The 24,657-nt window shown below is 41.1% G+C and overlaps 1 protein-coding gene and 1 long non-coding RNA gene across 2 annotated transcripts in view; one reads left to right on the top strand and one right to left on the bottom strand.

Moving 5' to 3' along the window:
* SGCD (sarcoglycan, delta (35kDa dystrophin-associated glycoprotein)) overlaps window positions 1-24,657 on the bottom strand; it is a 448,681-nt gene that overhangs the window by 29,371 nt on the left and 394,653 nt on the right. The gene's annotated exons all lie outside the window — the stretch shown is intronic.
* LOC104980625 lies at window positions 4,300-23,840 on the top strand. Its single transcript, XR_824288.1, has 4 exons — window positions 4,300-4,404; window positions 6,399-6,562; window positions 8,735-8,805; window positions 17,945-23,840. It is a non-coding gene; the product is annotated as an uncharacterized LOC104980625 (long non-coding RNA).

The following is a 24,657-nucleotide window of genomic DNA, read 5'->3' as shown; positions in this document are numbered from 1 at the left end:
CCTTCAATCTTTCCCAACATCAGGGTCTTTTCCAATGAGTCAGCTCTTCACATCAGGTGGCCAAAGTATTGGAGTTTCAGCTTCAACATCAGTCCTTCCAATGAATATTCAGGACTGATCTCCTTTAGGATGGACTGGTTGGATCTCCTTGCAGTCCAAGGGAGTCTCTAGAGTCTTTTCCAACACCACGGTTCAAAAGCATCAACTCTTTGGCCCTTTCTTTATAGTCCAACTCTCACATCCATATGTGACTACTGGAAAAACCATAGCCTTGACTAGATGGACCTTTGTTGGCAAAGTAATGTCTCTGCTTTTGAATATGCTGTTTAGGTTGGTCATAACTTTCCTTCCAAGGAGCAAGCATCTTTTAATTTCATGGCTGCAGTCACCATCTGCAGTGATTTTGGAGCCCCCAAAAATAATGTCAGTCACTGTTGCCACTGTTTCCCCATCTATTTGCTATGAAGTGATGGGACCAGAAGCCATGATCTTAGTTTTCTGAATGTTGAGATTTAAGCCAACTTTTTCACTCTCCTCCTCTTTCACTTTCATCAAGAGGCTCTTTAGTTCTTCTTCACTTTCTGCTTTAAGGGCGGTATCATCTGCATATCTAAGGTTATTGATATTTCTCCCGGCAATCTTGATTCCAGCTTGTGCTTCATCCAGCCCAGCATTTCTCATGATGTACTCCGCATAGAAGTTAAATAAGCAGGGTGACAATATTCAGCCTTGACGTACTCCTTTTCCTATTTGGAACTAGTCTGTTGTTCCACATCCAGTTCTAACTGTTGCTTCCTGACCTGCATACAGGTTTCTCAAGAGGCAGGTCAGGTGATCTGGTATTCCCATGTCTTGAAGAATTTTCCACAGTTTGTTGTGATCCACACAGTCAAAGGCTTTGGCATAGTCAATAAAGCAGAAGTAGATGTTTTTCTGAAACTCTCTTGGTTTTTTGATGATCCAGCAGATGTTGGCAATTTGATCTCTGGTTCCTCTGCCTTTTCTAAAACCAGCTTGAACATCTGGTAGTTCATGGTTCATGTATTGTTGAAGCCTGGCTTGGAGAAGTTTGAGAATTACTTTACTAGTCTGTGAGATGAGTGCAATTGTGCAGTCGTTTGAGCGTTCTTTAGCATTGCCTTTCTTTGAGATTGAATGAAAACTGACCTTTTCCAATCCTGTGGCCATTGCTGAGTTTTGTGTGAATATATGATATCTGTTTTTCTCTGACTTACTTTACTCAGTATAATAGGCTCTAGGTTTATCCACCTTACTATCACTGAGTCAAATTCATTCCTTTCTATGGCTGAGTAATATTCCATTGTGTAGATGTACCAAAACTTCTTTATCCATTCATCTGTTGATGGACATCTAGGTTACTTTCATGTTCTGGCTATTGTAAATAGTGTTTCAATGAACATTGGGGTACATGTGTCTTTTGTGGACACAGTTGAAGGAGGAGAGGGTAGAATGAATTTGGAAAGTAGCATTAGCTTATATATATATTAGCATGTGCAAAACAGACAACGAGTGGGAAGCTGCTGTATAGCACAGGGATCCCAGCCTGGTGCTCTGTGATGATGTCGAGGGGTAGGACGGAGGCTGAAGGAGGAAGGTACATTTAGTTATGACTGATTTGTGATGTTGTACAGCAGAAAACAACACAACATTGTAAAGCAATTTTCCTCCAATTTAGAAAAGCGTAAGTAGGGGATTGCACCATTTTCTGTTAAAGTCTTAAAGGGAAACTAAGTAAAAGTTCATCCATTTCTAAAAAAAAATGTCATGGTCCAGGCCACATGCCTAGAGAGTTGTAGATCAAACCCAAGCACCCTGATTCCTAGTTAGTCCATGACGCTAGTCATTGAAAATTAGTTCCATGTACTGGGTGGAAGTCTCACCCAGTAACTTGTGATGTAATATGGAGTCTCCATAGTGGTACTCCACATTTATAAAACAGGCACCCTAATTATTCTGAGGTTTTCTTCAACAAGACCTTCCTGTGGACTTGAGACCTTCCTGTGCCCCTGGACAGCTGGTGGATCCACTTGTCTCCACCCTCTACTATGCTTCTTGGTATGTCTGTTTCCTTCTCACCCTTCAGTCAGTAACGTTCCTGCAGGCCACTGAAGACAATGTGTAATTACTTGTCTGTTTCCCTGTTTTAGTCTCTTTCTTGCTCTAGACTAAACTCTACAAAGGTAGTAATTACACTATATTCATGCTCAGCATCAAGAATGTTACCTGGCATTCAATAATTATTTGTTGAATCAATGTCCCTCTTAGATTCTGTTACCTAGCACTGAATACAGTGCTGTGAGTATGTTCTGAGTAAGATCCAGGCCAAAAAAAAAACACTCTCCCCTTACCATCTTGGTATGATTCTGGACAATTTATTATTGCAGTCTAGTAACATTAAATTGTACATCACATGAGTGTTCATACTGAGTTTAGACCGAAACCAAATTTTATATCTGTCTATTTGTCCCTTAGTTTGTGGCCCATTTTGCTAGTAACTACCCATTCTGACTTGTTCTATTAGGGTTGTAGTTGGTTTCATGTAATATGTTCCTTTTAGTTTGTCCATGAAGGCCATAGATCTCCCTCTTAAATATTTCAATCTTTCTTGGATAGGAATAGAGGATAATGTTTAAAGCTTGAGCTTTAGAATCACGATTTTGAGTCCAAGCAGCTCCATCTGATGGGTGTTTGACTTAAAACAAAAAAAGGCTTACCTACTTTTCCAAAGTTTTTACTGAATTTGTTACAATACTGCTTCTGTTTTATGTTTTTTTTTGTTTTGTTTTTTTTACCCTGAAGCATGTGGGATCTCAGCTCCTCAACCAGAGGTCAAACCAGCAACCCCTGCACAGCAAAGTCTTCACTGGACTGCCAGGGAAGTCCCTAAATAAGCCTTTTTGAGGCTTAGCAGTTTCTCATACTCTGTAGGGATAAGAGTATCTCCCTCCCAAGACTGTTAGGAAGCTGAAATGTGGAAATATAGATGATGAAGTTTTCATCAAGTGCATAGGATGTGGTGATAGGTGATAGTTTATATTACTGTATTTATCCAGATAAAAATGAAATACCCATTCATTTCCACTCCTAAACTGGTTAGAACAGATGATTCCTTTTCCGTTTTTCCCTCTCCGAAACCCCTCTGGGTTTCTTAACATTTCATTATCCATAGGAGACATCCTGGTTTACATAGTGGCCCCATGCAGACTTTGAAAAAAGCTTGGATGTCAAAAATTTCTAAGGTGAGTTACTTAGAAGTCCATTTTCCTTCCATACTCTATTTTTACTGTTTTAAGATTTACTAAAATGTTGATGACTTTGAGAGGGGAAAACTCTTGACAGGTTTTGGGTAGAATTTGTCAGTTACTTCTGCCAGAGGTAAAAACTGATCACAAATATTGTGCATTAGGAGTCTAACATGGGCTTCTGAATGGTGATTAGATGGTTGGATTTTGCAGGAAATCCTATTTCTCACAACCTGAGGTTTTCAAGTTGACTGCATGTAAAACTACAGACATCATAATTGCTCTTTCCAGAGAAACTCTCTCTAGTTCTGCACCCTACCATCTCCAAAATATTATATTCCTCGCACTTGGAGATTCTTTCTCAAGTGAGATAAAAACCAAATAATTGATTTGCATATCAAAGAAATGATGAACATTTCCACACTATTAATGAGAGTAATAACTTTCAAGTCTTTTCAATAAGACCTAATGTTCTCAGAATGTTTAATGACCCATGCAGCTAACCTGACTCCATATGTAACAAAGAGCTAGGCTGTCAGTTATTTTAATTAAGAATGAAAATTAAGAAATATTATTTAGATTTCTCTTTTAAATGAAATCATTAGCTTTGATCAGAATTGGAAGTCAGTTCAGCTCCTTGGCACTAACTTGCTACATGGCCATGGGGGCCTGGTCTTCTGCACACAATGAGGTGACTGGGGCAGCAAATGGAAGGCTGCCTTGCTCAGCCCTAAAATATACCTCATTACAGATTTTGGAAGATGAATAGCAAATGAGTGTGTTGCCTGACATGATTATCATGAAAGAGCCCTCCTACCCTGAGTGAGGCTGTCACGATATCTTCATCCTCAGTGCTAACAATCAGTAGACATCTAAAAGAATTCTCTTTATCTGTTTGTTTACATGTTGTACAGGAAAACTCTGGGCTTCCCAGGTGGCTGAAGTGGTAAAGAATCTGTGTGCAAGTGTAGGAGATGCAGGTTTGATCCCTGGGTTGGGAAGATCCCCTAGGGGAGGAAGTGGCAACCCATTCCAGTATTCTTGCCAGGATAATTACAGTCCATGGGGTCACAAAGAGTCAAACATGAGTGAAGCAACTGTGCACGCATCCACGGGAACCTCTATCTGTGGGGAACTACAGGTGAGCTACATAGTTCCTAGAAGACTAAAAAGTGAAAGTTAATGTTTCATATGTGAATAACTATGCTTAATTCAAGTTTAATTTTGTAAAAGCTATTTTATATAAAAGTATAGCTAAAAAATATTGCATATGTACCACGTGTTCTAGGGACTGTGCTCAGTAAAACAATTCTAGAAGGAAGTCATTACACCATTATTGTTAATGATCCTAGTTTGAAAGTGAGTTTGAGGGGGGATGATAAGCCTAAGGTTGCATCACTAGGAGGAAGCAACAGAGATGTTTCAACAGCAGCTCTTGCACCAGAAAGCATACTTCTAAACGCTACTCTAAAACTGCCTTTATTGACTGGGAATGAACATTACAGTAACAGGATGAAGTGTTAGGGCTTGGGGGTAAAAGTAAATTATAATAAAAACTTACAGAGCACTTTATTTGTGTTGAAAGGCATTTTAGATAATGTGTGTGTGTTTAGTTGCTCAGTTGTGTCCAACTCTTTGCGACCCTTTGGACTGTAGCCTGCCAGGCTCTTCTGTCTATGGGATTTTCTAAACATGTACATTACCATGTGTAAAATAGATAGCTAATAGAAATTTGCTGTATGACTCAGGGAAATCAAACTGGGGCGCTGTAACAACCTAGAGGGGAGGGAGGTGGGAGGGGACGTATGTATACCTATAGCTGATTCATGTTGAGGCTTGGCAGAAAACAAAACAATATTGCACAGCAATTATCCTTTAATTAAAAATAGATAAATTTAATTAAAAAACACTGGAGTGATTACCATTTTCCTCCTCCAGAGGATCTTCTGAACTGAGGGATCTGACCCACATCTCCTGCATTGCAGGTGGAGTCTTGACCTGCTGAGCCATTGCGGAAACACTTTAGATAACATAAATTTAAAGTGAATGGTTTTCTATATGGTTTTAATTGAAATTTTCTATTTTGGGTCCAGCCATAAAATAAATAAGCTAGTTAATATCTAGTTTACACACTTTGGAATTTTTCACAACCCATTTTAGGGATCCCCTTTTAGTCAAAATAATACCTCAGTTCAGTCGCTCAGTCACGTCCGACTCTTTGTGACCCCATGAATTGCAGCATGCCAGGCCTCCCTGTCCATCACCAACTCCCAGAGTTTATGCAAACTCAAGTCCATTGAGTAGGTGATGCCATCCAGCCATCTCATCCTCTGTCGTCCCCTTCTCCTCCTGGCCCCAATCCCTCCTAGAAATAGTTTCGAAAGCAAAATGGAGAGGGGCCAGTGGTTCTTTCTTGGGCTCAGAGTAGTTAGCTTGGGGATTATGTGGGAACCAGTGGCTGAACAAACCAGAGGGCATGTTTTAATAATGATGACTACTATGTACTGGGGCTTTCCTGGTGGCTCAAATGGTGAAGAATCTGCCTGCAATGTAAGAGACCTGGGCTCGATCCCTGGGTTGGGAAGATCCCCTGGAGAAGGGGATGGCAACCCACTCCAGTATTCTTGCCTGGAAAATCCGATGGACAGAGGAGCCTGGTGGGCTACAGTCCATGGGGTTGCAAAGACGGATACAACTGAGTGACTAACACTTTCACTGTATACTGAACACCTATTATGCTTTTGGATTTTCACATGGTCTAAGGAATCCTTAGGATTTCCTAAGCAGTATGTGGTAGAATTCCTGTTAAACAAATGAGGTTCAGTAAAGTGGAATGACTCATGCAAGGCTACCCAGATATTGACTCTCAGAGGTGGGATTCAGGTAACCAGGACCATTTGGCTTCAAGATAGCCTTCTCAAAGCCTTCCACTGAATTATCATCATACAGGGTTCATACTTTTCTGTGGGGCACAGGACCCATTAAAAGTCCAATGTTTCTTTGACATTTCTTGCATGTATCTTTGAAAGGAATATTGATTTAGTGCATTATGGAGTATAAAACGTCCCTATTTAATGGAAAAATAGTGATTTAATGTATAATTAAATTATTTGATTTCTACCCTAAAATTTTTAGGCAAAACATTCTCCAGGAAGATTATGGTGTTCTGGATCCTAATTTGAGAAGCACAGCACTGAAATGAAGCAGAGTAAGGAGACACAGAACTTGGGGCCTGACATTCCACACAGTGACTGTACGATCTTGGATAAGAGCTCACCTTCCCCAACTATAAAATAAAGGTAATGAGGATTCTAACAGTCACTTTATAGAGCTATGATTATATAGCACAGGTCTGAACTATTCTATCATGATACAGTTGTGATAGGCAGAGAAAAGCTCTTGAACGTGGCTTGATTATCAGAGATGTAGAAAGAAAATTATTTAATTCACTTCTCTTCTGCCATTGTTTTGCTATTTCAGTTGGTCCTCTGTTAAAAGCATGATTTTATCTCAATCTGCAGATGGCTTTGGGGATTATTTTGCTCTCAACAAACTGAGATGAGGAACTAAGTGGGATTGTATTTACTCTGAATAAGTAGCTCACAGAGTCGTAAAACTCTCAAAATAATTATTGATCTGTTTTTACCTGAGAGACTTTAGTTGGGAGTGATAAGGTCTTTTTAGTCATAGCTAGTGTTGAGAAGGGTGCAGATTTCTCTGTTCTTCATGCGCTTGTTTATTTTCATCACATAAAAAAATGGAAATGGGGGGAAAATGCTGGTAAAAAACTACTTTTGCTTTTACAATGCAATTTAAATAAAAGTACACCCTGGAACTGAGGATGTCTCCTCAAAGGCTCAGGATAGCAAGACCCTGAGAGAGAGTGTAATCATACTAAGCGTACTAAGTATACCATTCACTGTGGAGAAGAAATGGTAACCCACTCCAGTATTCTTGCCTGGAGAATCCCATGGACAGAGAAGCCTGGCAGGCTGCAGCCCATGGGATCACAAGCGTTGGACATGACTTAGCGACTAAACCACCACAGCATTCATTGAGTGTCTCTTGTATAACAAGAATTTGTTTAAAGCCTTTGTGTATAGCAACTTGTTTAATGCTTTCTAAAATCCTAAGACATATGTCTATCATAATGTCCATTCAGCCAAAGTCTGAGACTTTGTAGCCCAGTCTCTTAGGACTGTGCTCCAAACCACCATTAGAAACATTTCTGTTCATATGTGTGGAGGATTGTCTTTTGAGTGATATAGAATAAACCAGGGTTTTGTCATAAGGAAAATTATGAGAACAGAGAGGTATGTGACCATAATGAGAAGGTCTAGACCCCACAGGAAAGCCAGTAGCATAATAAGAGGCTATCCTTTCTTCAGAGTCACAACAAAGTAAAAACTTCTTAGAAAAATCCAAGAATGATATGTAGTATATACCATATTCTGATGCAAAATCTTTATACAGTGCAGATATCTCTGCTAACAATAGTGTTTATCAAGATTATTTATTACAAGGCATTAAAATAAATCTTTTTTTCAATTACTTTCTAATGAAATGTACCAATTACCTTTAGAATGGTGACATATGGCTGCAATCTATTCCAATGGGGATAAATCTTGCTTATACAAGGTTTCAAGGGCTCCCTACTGAACTACATTAATTACCGATGTAAACAAAGAGGATTATTATCGTATTTTTCGATAAATCCTGAACTTCATTACAATATAGTTCCCCAGGTTAGACAACATTAATCATCAGGTAATTTCCAACAGTTATGGTGCAAACCTACAATAAAAGGGATGTTTCTGCAACCCAGCTGATTTTAGAGCATGTTTATTAATGTCATTGAATCCTGGGGTAATTGGATAAGGTCACATAGCTGTTGTGCACAGTGAAGTTGAAAAATAATGCTCTTAGGCCACCTGTTGGCTAACAAGTGAATAACTACTATTTCAAAGAGCCTTGTCTGGAGGCTGTTGGTATAAAGAAGTAGGCTTTTACTAACGCTAAGCCTTTGAAGTGGTCTACCTCTTACAAAAAGTTTGTCCTTATACATGACTATGAGAAGCTCCAGTATCTGAGCAAAGAAAAATCTATCCATCTTGGTCAACTGCTTCCTTCTCATTCTATGGTATCAGGTCACCATGGGTTTTAGGAAAGACTTTGGTATTTGTTAGGAAGTCATTTTTCCTTCTTTCTGATGATCTTTTGGTCTTTAAAAAGTTCTCCAAACTTTGGTTTAGCCTCTGCCACCTGACGATAATATTAGTACAGACCTTACAGGCTTTGGGGAGGATTAAATGAGATACTGATGGTAAAACACTGAGAACAGTCCCTGGAACATTTTGTGTTCAAAGACATTAGCTATTTGTCAATGCAGTCAAGTAACTTCATAACATAAAGCAAAAATTTTTACCTGTTCTGATCTCCTCAAACTACCTTTTGTATTTTTACTTTGAAAGGAAACTTCTATAAGACAGAAGGTGATTCATCAAGCAAATTACATTGATTACCTTCCCTGTTGGCCACTGAGGTAGGTAATTTATACATATAGTCTTACTTAGTCTGTGGCTTAAAATATATAATATTGTTATTATTTATGGAATGAGATAGAGGAAGTAAAAGGATTTATTTACCTTATAGAAAATACAGGTAAGCAACAGAGATGGGATTCAAACTTAAATCTAACTTCAAGGTTTTTATTCTTTGCAGTATGCTTAAGTATATACTAGCATATATGTACCTAGAAATACCAATATTCTGACATTATCATATCTGAATTTTTACCAACATTTTGAATCACTCTCTTTGAGAATTGACCAGAGGATAGTATCGGTCTGTCTGCATTCTATCACATCTGCTGTTAATCAAATATCAATTGATTAAATATAGAGCACTGTTCTAAAGAAGTTTATGTACTAGGCATGTGCTAAGTGTTGAGACTATATAATTAAGTACTATTTAAGAGATTCTTTTTGGGAAAATTGAGGCACAGAAAGGTTGAACAACTTGCCAAGTTGAGTTGTTCACATAACTCAGGTAGCAGCAAAACTGAACCCTAGCACTCTGGTTCTAAAATTGGTGCTCATTACACTGACTCACCTGGAGAAGGCAAACCTGTAAACTTACAGCTGAAATATGGTAGCAAGAACATTGATTGTAAGAGAAGTCAGACAAGGTAGAGGATATGATCTGGGGGTGGGGAGATTGGGAAAATCGCCCAAGGAGAAAGTAATAAGACATGGGGATTTCTTCGGCAGAGCAAGCATAAGAGTGTGTTATGCATGAAGAATAGGGTGAGGTGGGGATGGATAGTGGTGAAATAGGGGCTGAAGAGGTGAGAAAAGGCCTTTAGGACCAAGAAAGGGGTGTGGAATCTGTCCTCTGAAGGGTCTTTAACTGGAGAGACTATCTGGCTTAAAATATTACCAGAAGTGGCAGGCAGGTTAGAAGGGCTGATACAGAGGGAGAAAATGCCATCCAGATTGATGTCTTTATGTTGTCATTTACTAAGCATGACAACACAGGATGGAGGCAGGTGGAACTTAGGGGCTGGCTCGTGGCACTCTCAGGAAAGATGAGCGTCTGAGTGGGCAGTTGTATCAGTGTCTGAGATTCACCACCCTCATAGGTCTTTGAAAAAGAAAGAAAAATGCAAATAGGTTTAAAATATTTCAGGGATTTTCAGAATTTTTAAGCATAGCCACCTTCAAGATGGATGACATAAAAATCAGACACAAGACAAGATCAAACAGTGACACAAATACAATTGAGAGGTGTAAAATTCTTGGGGAGATGATCAGAATTTGAAAAGGAAATATGAAGATCCAGTACCGGGTTTTATTAGATGCCAGGAAAACGAGAGTTAGAAAATATGGTAGACAGGAACCATAAGATTAATAATTAACCAAGGAGAAATATGGATGTACAAATTAATACCCATCAAGATAATTAAGAGTTGATTGTAAAGCAGAGAGCTTTTGTTCCCTTCACAAATTGGATGAGCGTTAATTATACTCTGTTGCAGACATGTTAGTCAATTGGTCAGGCCTGTTTCTGTCCTTTCTCAGAAACTCTGCCCCTGCAGTTTCTGCAGTGGGCTGTTGTAGAAAGATGCCCTGTGCTGGCATGTTTGTACTAGGGTTGGCATATGTTGCAAGATGTGTCAATACGGTTTTTTACCCTGGAGACTTGGAGTTGATTATGGGACTAGCCTGTCTCTGTTGACCACTCTGATTAGGACTGAGGTGGCTACAACAGAAGCAGGGAATACTCATGTACAGAGAAAGGATAATTGCCTTACTTCCAGATGGCGTCCCCATTCCTGTTCATGGAGTCCACCTACCTTTCAATTTTATCTGATATTCCTGTCTTATACACAATTGATTCTGTACCAAGACAACTTGTATTAGATACCCAAATGGTTCTAAGACCACCTCTTAATAAATCCAGAAGCTCAGAATACTCAGAATAGGGTGTCTCTAGCCCCGCCTTCCAAGGATAAATTGCATGCTTCTCCTTGATCTAGCATGACCCTTCCTTGCCATAGCCAAAATCATTCTGAGTGTTGTCATTCTAGGTAATTCCTTAGAAATCCAGACTTATGTTACTTATCAATACTCCCATTATTGTTTCATCTCAGACATTCAAACTCAACATGTCCCCACTTTAACCGTGGCCTTTCCTCTCCAGACCTGGCTTTGTCATGGTATTTGCTAGTCCAGTGACTGGCACTGCCACTCTTGATCACTACCTAGAATGCATTCTTGGTACAGCAGAAGGCCTGTGGAGCAATGCACGAAAACCTTATTAAAAATGAGCATCCTGGCAGAAAAATCTTAGAGCAGTTATATTTTACCACGATATGCACAAAAAATACATTCTCAGCAAGGCTCACTTGGAGATCTCAAGCTGGAGGATATTTAAGGAGATTTTGCAAATATCTCCAGATCCTTCCTGAAGGATGGGCTTGGGTTGATTTCTATGTGGTTCTGTCTATTCAGATGAGGTCTTTCAGATGAGGTCTATATGTTTTCAGGAAGTCACAAATGGGTACTTATCCTCCCAAAATAACCCTTTAAAATGCCAACACAGAGGACAGGATAAAGATGGCAGAGAAGCAGCATGGGGAGCTCACCTTCTCACATGAAAACAAAAAATACATCTCCAAGAGGAGTGACTCACACAGAATATCTACTGAAGACCTCAGACTTCTGAAAGGGCAATAAAACGTCCATGTAATGGAGTAGGACAAAGGGAAAAAAAAGGACTCAGTAAGGAAAGGTACAGGACCTGCACCTTGGGGAGAGAGCTGTGAAGAAGGAAATGTCCCCATACCTTGGGAAGATTCCTTGCCAGCAGGAACATCAGCCTGGATGCAGGGGGAGCTTTGAAGCCAAGGAGGAGAGTGCAGCAACAAGTTTCAGGAGGGCAAAGCAGAGAGTAACCTGCACAGAAGGTGGGCACAGCTGCTCTGTACTCCCCAGCCTGAGATGCTCATCCACAGTGGAGGCACGAGTCGTGGGGCAGGCCCACCATAAGAGCTTCTTTCCCTGTTGGTACCCCCAGGCAACAGGACACTGGTTACAGGAGTTCCAGGGGACTGGCATGGGTAGGTGCCAAGCTTTCTCCCAGGAGTGTATGGGCTCCAATCCTCCCTAGGCAACAAAAGCCCCAAGAGCATCTTTGAAGGCCAGAGGGACTTCAGTCAGAAGCTCCACAGTGCAGGAGGAAACTGGGACTCCAATCTTGGAGGTGCTCCTGGGGAGATGAGGTTGGCTATGGCTCACTGGTGGTAGGGAGAGGACAGTGGTGGTAGAGGCTACAAAGAATATTTGATTAGCTTGAGCTCTCACAGAGGTCGCTATTTTGGTGATGGAAAAGGACGGAAAGTACAGAGAGAAACTCACGCATTTATAGTCAAACTAACCTATGACAAAGGAAGCCAGAATACACAATGGCGAAAAGACAATCTCTTCAATAAGTGGTGTGGGAAAGCTGGACTACATGTAAAAGAATGAAATTAGAACACTCTGTAATACCATACACAAAAATAAACTCAAAATGGGTCAAAGACATAAATACAAGGCCAGACACTATACATATAAAAACTCTGAGAGGAAAACATGGCAGAACACTGACATAAATCACAGCAGTATCTTTTTGGATCCACCTGCTATAGTAATGGAAATAAACACAAATGGAACCCAATTAAACTTAAAATCTCTACACAGCAAAGGAAGCCATAAACAAAATGAAAAGACAACCCACAAAGTGGGAGAAAATATTTGCAAATAGAGCCACTGGCAAGGGATTAATCTCCAAAATATACAAACAGCTCATGCAACTCTATATCAGAAAATCCAATCAAAAAATGGGCAGAAGATCTAAATAGACATTTCTCCAAAGAAGACGTACAGATGGGCAAAAAACACATGAAAAAATACTCAACATCACTACTTATTAGTGAAATGCAAATCAAACCACACCGGTCAGAATGTCTGTCATTAAAATGTCTACAAACAATAAATGTTGGAGAGGCTGTGGAGAAGAGAGACCCCTCCCACACTGTTGGTGGGAATGTAAATTGACGCAGCCACTATGGAGAACAGTCCATATAAAACTAAAAACAGAGTTATCATATGAGCCATCAATCCCACTCCTGGGCATGTATCTAGAGTAAATCATACCTAGAAAAGATACCTGCACCCCAGTGTTCACTGCAGCACTGTTTACAACTGCCAACATATGGAAGCAACCTAAATGTCCATCGAGAGATGAATGGATAAAGAAAATGTGGTACATAGGTACAATGGAATATTAGCCATAAAAACAAAATATTGCCATTTGCAGCAACAGACATAGACCTAGAGATTGCCATATTCAAACAGAGAAAGACAAATATCATATAATATCACTTATGTGTGGAATTAATTAAAAATGATACACATGAACTTATTTATAAAACAGAAACAGACTGACAGATATCCAAAACTCATGGTTGCCAAAGGGGAAATGTGGGGCAGGGGATAAATCAGGAGCTTGGGATGAGCATACACACACCAGTATACACACAATAGATAAACAAGGACTACTATATGGCACAGGGAATGCTACTCAATATTCTATGATGATTTCTATGAAAAAAGAATCTGAAAAAGACCAAATATATGTTTATGTATAATTGAGTCACTTTGCTAACAACATTGTAAACCAGCTATGCTCCAATACAATTATTTTAAAAAGGAAGTAAGATTAACTTACATATTTGAAAAGAAAACACACTTGCTCTCCCTTGCCTCTTACATTCAAATCACCGTGATGCCCATAGGTTTTCTCTTCGAGATCTCTTAAATCTGTCGCTTTGTTTCTATACCCATTGCTATCATTCTGGTCCAAGTAACAAAAATCTTTTCTGTGAATCACTGTAATAATTTTCTGTCTTCACCACGGTCCCCTCCAATCCATTCTCTACATTAAATCCATTCTCTCCTTAATAGAAACTAGATCCTACTAAACACACATATCTAGCTTAAAACATTTCAGTGGGTCCTCACTGCTCGTAGCCAGAGATGGAAATTCTTTACATGACTCACAAATCCCTATATTATCTGGATTCTCCCAACCCCTCACGTTTCATCTCTGACCTCAATCCTCCTTACTCCCTTCCTACATGTTTGTAACTATTAGAGTTTTACATTTATTTGTGAAGTTCTTTCCCCCTCCCTAGAATATTAAGTGGAAAAGGGATTTTTTTTCCTGATTGTGTTGTTCACTTTTGTATCCCTTTGGCAGAATGGTGCTAGCAGGTTGCAGGTCCGCAGGAAATATTTGTTGAATTTATAAGTGAAGGAATGCTCACCACTGCTATCCTAACACCTAGCTCAATCACTGGAATGTGCAGACATTGAATAAAAATGTAGAGGAGCAGGACTGAGATTACACTTCAGTGGGATGCACGTGAATGACTCTTTCCCTAATCTTGCCTCTCAACTTCAGATAATCATGCCCCTTCCCTTTCTTTCCTTGTAGTATTCATGCTAGATACATCATTCAAAAATACAATTTCATCCAGCTTTAACCTTTTCATTGGATTTTATATAGGCATTAAAGGAGCTCTTAATCCTCCCTTAGCAAAAGGCTATTTGGAACTCGAAGCAGGTATATTCTCTTTCATGTTTAATTTACTAGCAGGTAAAGACTGCAAAAAGCTTTCATTCTCAGTGTAGATTGATTTGTGATTCAGACACTGTCTGAACACTTAGAGGAGACAAGATGGAGGTAAGAAGATGGCTAGTTCCCTAGACAAAGGGGACTGGATGGGTTTGTTCTGTGTAGCCCCAGAGCTAAGTCAGAGAATCAGGGGTTAGAAGTAGAGAGATTTAGCTCATTGGAATGTAACACATTCCATTAATGGAATGGGCTGCCTTAGGATATAGTGAGGCCAATGGCTAGGTGTCAGGGAAGTTATGAGAATGATGCCAGAACAGCATGAAATGCTGGGTAAGAGGACCTCCACACTTCCTTCTCTGAGGGTCTACATTTGGTATAAAATGCTGCATTTTAAGCTTAGAAGGAGGTAGTAAAACACAGGGTGATAAGAGGAGCTGAACAGCCGCAAAAGGATTGTGGTGAATCTGAGTCTGTAGCCCAGAAAACAGGCCAAGACCAAAGCCCAGAGTAGGGGCTGTATAGATTTTATGACAACACTGTCATTGGGGATTTGATTGCTGTTGTGACATGACAAAAATTATTAATGTGTGAGTGTTCACAGCTTTCCCTTCTCCCCATGTCAGCCCCCAAATAAGGCTTTGCTTTCCGTGTTCTTTTCCCAGCAGATTTACGTTTGCTGCTTTTTTTCCTTGTATAGTTTTCAGAATGGAGAAACACTAGAGACAAATTTGGTCTACCTAACAAAATCCAGACAAAGAGGGGTGCAGATGAGAGTTACCTACGATGTGGGCTGCAGCACTGGCAGAGTGTTGTTTGGAAACAGGCATGGGATAACTGCCTTACGAGGTGGACTAAGAGGGGAAGATGGGGGTGACAATGAGAGATGCTAAAGACTGTGAGGTGGGTTCCCCATTATGTTCTTTGAAAAATGTGAGTAAAGAGCAGAATTTATTTGCAGTTTCCTTTGTCTGTCAGATGTGATTCCACTCTAGATATAAACTAGAGTACACTCAAGCCTTATAAGGATTACTCAGTCATTCAAACAATAATAGTCCATTGCTTATGTAATCAATGGCTCTTGTTCTTCATAAGTCCAGTTTGGGTGGTCCTGGGATCCAATGGGAAAGTGAGAGTCTTTTTTTTTTCCTTTCTGCTAGTGACCTTGCTTCTATTTCACTAAGATAAGGACAGCAGCAGAAAAGTTCCATATGTTTCCATCACCCAATCAACCTGCATCTATACTATGCTTTCTCTCCTTCCACCAGGTCTAGTTCTCCATACACCCAGGTTAAACCCTGCAATTACATCCTAGCTCTTCTGTCCCCAGAGCTCTCTCTTCTCTCCTGTTCCATTCCCTTTCTCTCCTGCATCATCCTCATTTAACACAAACTTGTTGTATTATCTCTGTGGATCCCAAATACCCCTCCAGCTACCGCTTAACTTCTTTCCCTTTGATGTTACCACCTGAAATATTTAATTATTATCCAGCATGGGGACAAATCCAGTGGTTCAGTGTCAGTCTCATTAGCCAGTCTTGGCAGTAATTGACACTGTCCATCACTCCTTTCATTTTGAAATGTACAAGGCTGAGCTTCAGGGACACTTCTCTCTCAATTCTTCTCATATCTTACTGGTAGTTTCTCCTTATGTCCCTAACTTCAAACAATACTCTCCATCCAGCTGATTTTAATGCATTTCTTGGCCTAGATATACTCCCTACATGGATGACTCCCTCGTTGGCATCTGTCTGGGCTCTGCCCCGAACTCTAGACTAGTATCTCTCAATGCTTACTCAGCTTTTCCACCTGGATATACACAGGCATAGTAAACTTAACACATTGCACCTAAATTCCTAATTTCTGCAGTCCCAGCCCCTATGCCTGTGATTCTATTGCACCTGTCTCTATCTCTGTTGTCTATAACCTCATCTTTCCAGTTGCTTAGGCAAAAATCATTGGGGGTTATCACTGACTCCTCTCCCTTACAGTAACGCAGTATTATGTCAGAAAATTCCGCTGTCTGTGCTTTCAATGTACATTTGAAATCCGAGCACTTCTCGAAAACTCTAGTGCTACCACCTTGGTCCGAGCAACCATCTTATCGTCCCTGGATTTTGCAAGCACCTATTTAACTGGTCTTTTTGCTTTTCTTCTCACAGAAGCCAAGATTTTTAAAGGTGGCACATCTGAGCCAAAGCAATCCTTAGAAGGCAGGCTTTATGAACAAAAGGTACCTTTGGGTGAATTAGAAGATAAACCTCTCTTTAGAAGAATGTACTTTTGGGTCAGGTGTTGCAGGGGGCCCTCTGCTGGATCCCCTCTGATTCTTGGAAGCCTTGATTTCACTGCTGGGCTCAAAACTCACAAGTGGACACTATGTCACCCAGCCTTCACAAACGTTCAGGCTTATAGCACTGGCCACCTGCTGCCTCTGTACCCTCCTTGCTGGACAGCGCTGTCTTTGGTCACTCTGTCTTAGCCACATCAGTTACCTTGCTGTTTGCTGAACACACCAAACTTGCTTCCACTTCAGGGCCACTCTCCCCCTTGAAGACCTTGTGAGGATGGCCATGGCCAGTGGATGTTCTGAAAACTTGCCTTCATCTACAAGAACCATTTAAAATCCTGGGTCCCAGATATCTCCTCCTCATAATTCTAACACTACTAAAAGTTCTGATTATAAAGATTAACACCATCTACCACTAACTGCATTTAGGTGCTGTTCCTTCATAATTTACTAAGGGATGACAATGTACTAGGTTCACTAGGCAGCAGTGTGAGAATCTTGTCTTCATACAGGTTACAGTCTGTGATAGTTAATTTTATATATCAATTTGGTTAGGCCAGGGCACCCAGACATTTGCTTAAATATTACTCCTGATGTTGCTGTGAAGGTATTGTTTTCAAATGAGGACTAACATATCAGTAGGCTCTGAGCAGAGGAGATGACTCTTCACAATGTGGGTGGGCCTCATCCCATCATCACAGGCCTTAAGAGTAGAAAAAGACGAACCTCCCTGGAAGAGGAGAGAGTTCTGCCAACAGACTGCCTTTGCACTCAAACTGCCACTCTTCCCTGGGTATCCAGCCTGCCAGCCTACCCTGCAGAGTTTGAACTTGCCAAGCCTCCATAGTGTGAACCAGTTCCTAAAAATAAACCTCTTTCTTACTACCATGCACCTATCCTCTGGGTTCTAATTCTCTGGAGAAAGCTGACTCATACACAGTCTAAGGAGAAAGATCCATTCAAAAGTCATGACCATCAGTGAAAAATTAGGACGACAAATACAACTAAGGATAAATGCACAGGGTTAAAGAAATCCACATTAGGGAGATTTGCCCTCATTAGGGAAGGCATAGAAGGCTTTCCTAAAGGGGCAACTCTTGAGTTGTGATGTAAAGGATAAGGAGTAGTCAGGAGGTGAAGGAGGGGCAGGAAAGAGCACTACAGGAAAGAATTTGTGAAAAGACTTGTGGTCTTTTTCCTTTTAATCCTTCTAGGACTTGGAGAGAGATACTGCTATCATCCCTGTTTTATGGATGAAAAAAAACACCCAGAGGTGAAATACCTTGTCCAAAGCCATAGGGGTCGATGTGGCAGAGCTGGAATTGAGGACTGACCTTGGACTCCAAGCTGCACTCTGAACCCCCAAGCCACAGTGCGCCATGCAGATTCGGGAGAATAAGGGAAACACCCACACTACCTGACTTATCCCCTAAAGCAGCCTTCCCCAACCTTTTTGGTACCAGCAATTAGTTTCGTGGAAGACAATTTTTCCAGACCTCGAGGTTAGGGGAGTAGTTTTGTGATGATTCAAGTGCATTACATTTACTGTGGACTTTATTTCTATTATTATTATATCAGCTTCAGCTCAGATCATCGGCCCCTTTCCTAACAGATGCAGCTTAAAAGGTTGTGATATTTTCAGTTCATTCACTTATTCCCCATGTCTGCTCCATACATAAACATTCTGGGCCTTGTGCTAAATATTGGGTGTTCAGAGATGAACATGAGACAGAATTTAGGGAAACAGACCTCTCTGTTTCAACACGGCTTACATGGATGAGACGTTTTCAAGAGAAACAGAGAAGGTGTGATGGAGTAATAAGTGCCTTTGAGCTACACTTTGAAAAATGCTGTTTCAATTGTCCCAAGATTTGTTTTAGTCAGATATGGTTAGCCACACTGAAATGGCTGTCATGAAGGAAGATGCTTGCTATATATTCACAGAATCCCTAGAAACAGGAGGCATGACATGCCACACAGGAAAGCATAAGAGTCAGTCAGGAGGCAGAGGGAGTGAGGGAAAACCATGGGCAAGAGTCTTTACTTGGGTTTCTGTGGGAAGAAATGGGCAAGACAGAGGAGGGGTGGCTAGTCTGAATAATCTCGGCAGGTCCCTGGGGCATGGGAGCTGTCTCTAGGTCTCTGGAACCAGGCCCTGACAGCAGGGAGTGGTCCAGAATAGAAAGCCTGACAAAGGAAGGGTAGACGGCAGGTATGGACTCTAGACTGGTTGGTTTGCACAGGAAAGGTGTGTGCTTGCACGCAGGTGAGCTACATCCTGTCTCTAGGAATTAGCTGCCTCTGAGAGGAGTGGTCTTAGCAAGGCCCAGTGATGTCAAAGCATCAAATACAAAAAACAAAGATGGGGTTAATATAGATGCAGTGGAGCACATGTGGGCAAGGCAAGCTGTGTCGTACAGAGGGCCACCAGAGCATACGGAAGCCTGGGGTTAGTGGGGACGACACAGCAGGATGCAGCCAGAGAAGAGCATGCCCAAGGGAGGGTGGGAGTTGGAACGAGAATGAAGTACCTCCATGAGGAGCCTAGATTTTTTTTTTCTACTGGTAATGAGGCACTGTTAAAGGCTGCACAATTAGACTTATTGGTTAAGAGACAGAATGCGTGTCTTGGAGGCATCCCATATAAAATGACCCACTGGCAACCAGCCTAGCTTTTCCCAGCATCGCTTTAAGTGGAACTCCTTCAGACTCTATTGGCTCTCAACCTGACATTCAGGTAATGCTTTCAATATCTTCCTTTTAGAAATATCCAATGTATTAATTTCACACACGAGGAGAAATCGTATTAAATCTCACCACATAATTAGCCAAACCACAAAGACATATTCTGAAACAAAAATGATTTACCTAGTTTCCTAATTAACCCTTGGAAGGTTTAATTAAAAAGCACAATTTGTAGGGAACCTGTTTAGGAGGAGTTGGAGCTTAACTTCCTGAAGGTGCGCTCTGAGAGCATCCCCATTCCCCTCCATTCAGGTGGAAAGAGTAGGCGCAAGAAAGGCCTACTTCCCCCACGTGGTACTTTATGGGAGACAAAGAGGTAAGGAGCTGCCTTTTTAGGAGACGTCTTAAAACTGCCTACTACCTCAGTGCAAATGGGCAAACAGACGATAACAGTGCAACTCGGATGGAGCGGTTCCTCCACGTCCAGCTCTGTGCTGGTCACTTTACAGAGATACCGCAATGTTCCTCAAAGCTCCTGAGATACATGGTGCTAGTCCCATTTTCCAGATAAGAACACTGAGGTACAGAGGTGTGAGGCAGAGCTAAGGCATTGTCTGACTTCAGCAATGTCACTTCATCATATTCAAGTACGCTCTGGAAATCAGGGAGAAGCTAGGGAGTGCAAGAAGAGAAAATCTGCATTTATTAACATACCTAGCTGAGATACTTCCAGGCTCAGTTTCACTTTCCTAAAAAGGGGATAATAAAGCCTCGGAATGTAGTTGTGAAGCCCAATAAAAGAATGCATGTGAGCCTGACGTGGGTGAGCATACCAGTGGTTTCGGTTACTGTAAATTCTTCTTCTGCCTGTGCTGTCGTTATCAACATCAGGCAAGCTTAGTGTGTCCCTTTGACGTCGAGGTGTTTAGGAGCATGTGCGGTAGCTTACAGACCAATCCAAATGGAAGGGAATTAAAAGATAGAGGCTATGTTTCAAACATTTCTAGCCAAAGAGAGTATATTGCAGAAATGATCTTAGAGCCAACATTGCTTCTTCAAAACATGTTGTCAGTGCTCTACTTAAAACCACACAAAAGCTTCCTAAACCCACTTTAGTGTTTCTTTCCAAATCCTCCCCTTGGCTACATCTGAGGCCCTGCAGGATCTGGCCCACCTGCTTCATCTTGCACCACTCTTGCCTTGCTAAGTGGTAAAGCAAAGCACCCCTTTGGCATGATGGCCCCTTTTCTGTATCTCAGACAAGTACTCCGTCTACACCAGGCAGTGTGCAAAGGACCGATACCTGGATTATCTCAGTTAATCCTCACGGCAGCCAGATGAGGTGGGTGCTGATATTATCTGTGCTTTACAGATGTGGAAACTGAGGCCCTGACAGGTTAACTAACTGGCCTAAGACATTGTAGTTAATAAGGGACAGGATGATCATTCAAACCCAGGCATTACTGCATCACAGCCCAAACACTTAAACTTTACACTCTCTGGTATCCCCAAAGTTTGACCTTGCCTGGCTCACAGAGTTACTCCAAGGAGATGTTTATTAAGTGAGGACAGACTGATGGGGAGATGGCAACATGGGTTAGTCACTCAGGCTCGGGAGAAGCCAGCAAGAAGAGCAAGCCAAGTCTGAGCCTCTGAAGGAGATAATGTGTAAATTCTAAACATACCAGCAAGGTGTGTCCACCTCTCTTTGCAGCTGTCCCCCCCACAATCATGACTGAGTTTGAAATTTGACTTCACCAACCAAATTGCCCTTCACTGATGAGCATCTACCAGCCTTAAAGGCTATAATCTCCTGTCCTTTCCATTTCTTCTACTCAATTTCTGATGATTCCGTTGAGGTTAATCTTTGTTATTCATCTTACCTATCTCCAACCTTCCTTCCATTATTACTCTTTAATTTAGGTCCAAGACAAGTACAGGCAATACGAGGAATGAGCAGATGCGTAACAGGCTTTCAGTGCAGCCTCACCACCGTGTAGGTTGAGTGGCTGTGTACCAGATATCAACTTTCACAGCTCAGTGAGCCCTGTCCTGGGCCTGTCAACAGTGGACTATGAGAAATACAATATCTTTTTCTCTAGTCAGCAGTAGCAAAGCACAGATATCCAGCCCCAAGTACTCACGGATGTACATATAGTTCTCACGAGTCTGACACCAATGACCTGGGATGAACTTAGACAAGTGGCCAAGAAAAATAAAGGATTCATCAAAAGGGTACACATTCTTCAACAAAGATTTGTGTTTTGAATGGCTTGATTTGAAAAAAAATACAAAAAGATATGCTTCAAGCAAACATCTGGAAGGTCTACTTGATATAATCAATAAAAGTTGGTATGGAATCCCTTAGAAGGTCTCACTAGATTAATACACACAGTTGATTCTCATTATTCATGACAGCTATGTTCTGTAGAGTCAGGATGAATACTGAAATATCAAATATTGAACCACTACTCCTAGGGGAATACAGGTTAGGTTCCTACAAACGTGGTCATAACATTTTTTTGTCAGCTGATCAAAACATTATCCTGATTTGTTTAAAGAGAGTTAAAATATATATTAATATTGAATATATTTATTTACATTGAACTCACGGGCAGCACTGTAACTCATGCCTGGTGAAGTTAATCTGATATACATTTTTTCTCTGCAAGGTACATCACAGCCTTCTGTGCTTAGGAACACTAGCTAGCACTTCAGTACTATGCTTGGAGGCCAACTTAAATAGCAAAATCACCTTTAAAAAGTGGCAATACAGAGATCACAAAAAGGATAGCTGTTTCTAGCATGGGCGCTAAAATAATAAGGCAGAGACTTGCCTAGGCCAACCTCCACGGAAACATGTGCATTTGAGTGACTGAGTTTTCACTACTCTTCGCACATCCATGAAACCAACAACACATAGTGATTTTTGAGTTCCAAATAAATTTTACGTGAGTAGGTGAATTCACAAATAGGGGATCAAAGAAAAATGAGGATTGACTGTAAGTATTACTCTCAAGCTTGAGATTCCTTTTATATATGTTGGCATGAAGAGGTAACTGGAATATTGACATGACAGGATCGAGGACCTGATCTATGAATGGCACAGTGATTAAGCTGGTGTGGGTTGGCGAAGGGAGAAGGCCAGGGCCAGCAGGTGACACACATCCTATTGCTTAGTGAGAAAATATTAGAGGTCAGTTTAGGAAGTCAAGTGCTTACGGACATTTTGGGGAGTGTCTCCAACTCACATTGGCCCCCTTTCTTTTTTAACTGCCCGGTGATCCCTAATCATAGAAGCTGAGCCTGTATCTCTATAATGATTCAGTCATCATTGAGTGCCTACTGTGTGGGGAAATGCCTTGATGATCAGAATATAGAGGTGAGCAAGCTCCTCATGAAACTTACATTCAAGCTTGGAGTAATAAGCAAGCAAACAAGACAGTTTCCCTTTATCTTAAATACCATGAAGGAAGCATGAGGGGACAGCATGGAGAACCAGGCTACTCGGGAAAAGGGGTGGGATGTCTCTTAGAAGGAACCTGTAAAAGGGCGTGGCAGCCTAAGGAAGAGGACGTGTCAACACCAGGACACGGTGTGTACCATGACGACACAGGCTCATCCTGCCCCACAGGAGGAGGAGCAACGAGGGCAGATGAAGCAGCGCTCAGATCCTAGCTTAACTGTTGCCTGAAAAGCTGGATTCTGGGCCTTAGCTTCGTGAGAAACCCAGTAAGATTATAACACTTTTTTTCCCCCTTAACACAGTGTAGTTTCTTATATTTGCATTCAACACTTTCCACATAACAGAAAAGTTGGTTGGAATAGGTAAGTAGGAACATTACCTTGGCTAGGAAAATAAACTTTATCAAAAATGAGTTGATAAATAATGACTATCTTATCTGCCTCCATAAACACTCCCAAGTACCAATAGCTCATAAACGTTTCTTAAGACCTGCCAAGCCTGTAGAGTTACCCCCTCCTGTGACAACTGGCCAGACTATTAGGCTATCATACTTCTGCAGAGATACTGATTTATGATGTATTTCACTTTGGGGAGTTTCAGGAAGTCATTAAAATATAAGACCTGATAAAAAAAATGCATGTACTGGATTAAAGCCAGGTCAGGGCTTGGGGACAACCTTTCCCTGAAGCCACAGCAAGAGGTAAAACACAGCAATTACCAGTGCCAACAGACAGGGTCATCCTCTAGCAACATACGATGGATTAAAAGTTCTTATGTTGATGCACATGGCTGCCAGAGCTGCATGCATGAAAAGCTAATTTCCCCCTCTACTTCATTTTCCCACTTATTTCTGCCTGTTCTATGAGGGTGATATTGAAAGATACATTTGTAGGAACTTAAAATTCTCCAAGCCAGGCTTCAGCAATATGTGAACCATGAACTTCCTGATGTTCAAGCTGGTTTTAGAAAAGGCAGAGGACCCAGAGATCAAATTGCCAACATCTGCTGGATCATAGAAAAAGCAAGAGAGTTCTAGAAAAACATCTAGTTCTGCTTTATTGACTATGCCAAAGCCTCTGACTGTGTGGATCACAATAAACTGTGGAAAATTCTGAAACAGATGGGAATACCAGACCACCTGATCTGCCTCTTGAGAAATCTGTATGCAGGTCAGGAAGCAACAGTTAGAACTGGACATGGAACAACAGACTGGTTCCAAATAGGAAAAGGAGTACGTCAAGGCTGTATATTGTCACCCTGCTTATTTAACTTATATGCAGAGTACATCATGAGAAACGCTGGGCTGGAAGAAGCACAAGCTGGAATCAAGATTGCCGGGAGAAATAACAATAACCTCAGATATGCAGATGACACCACCCTTATGGCAGAAAGTGAAGAGGAACTCAAAAGCCTCTTGATGAAAGTGAAAGAGGAGAGTGAAAAAGTTGGTTTAAGCTCAACATTCAGAAAACTAAGATCATGGCCTCATGATCTTAGTTCTGGTCCCATCACTTCATGGGAAATAGATGGGGAAACAGTGGAAACAGTGTCAGACTTTATTTTTGGGGGCTCCAAAATCACTGCAGATGGTGACTGCAGCCATGAAATTAAAAGACGCTTACTCCTTGGAAAGAAAGTTATGACCAACCTAGATAGCATATTCAAAAGCAGAGACATTACTTTGCCAACAAAGGTTCATCTAGTCAAGGCTATGGTTTTTCCAGTGGTCATGTATGGATGGGAGAGCTGGACTGTGAAGAAAGCTGAGCACCGAAG

The sequence above is a fragment of the Bison bison genome, unplaced genomic scaffold (assembly GCF_000754665.1).
Source record: "Bison bison bison isolate TAMUID 2011002044 unplaced genomic scaffold, Bison_UMD1.0 scf7180017864505, whole genome shotgun sequence".
Taxonomy (NCBI): domain Eukaryota; kingdom Metazoa; phylum Chordata; class Mammalia; order Artiodactyla; family Bovidae; genus Bison; species Bison bison.
This window is presented reverse-complemented; position numbering and strand designations above follow the sequence as displayed.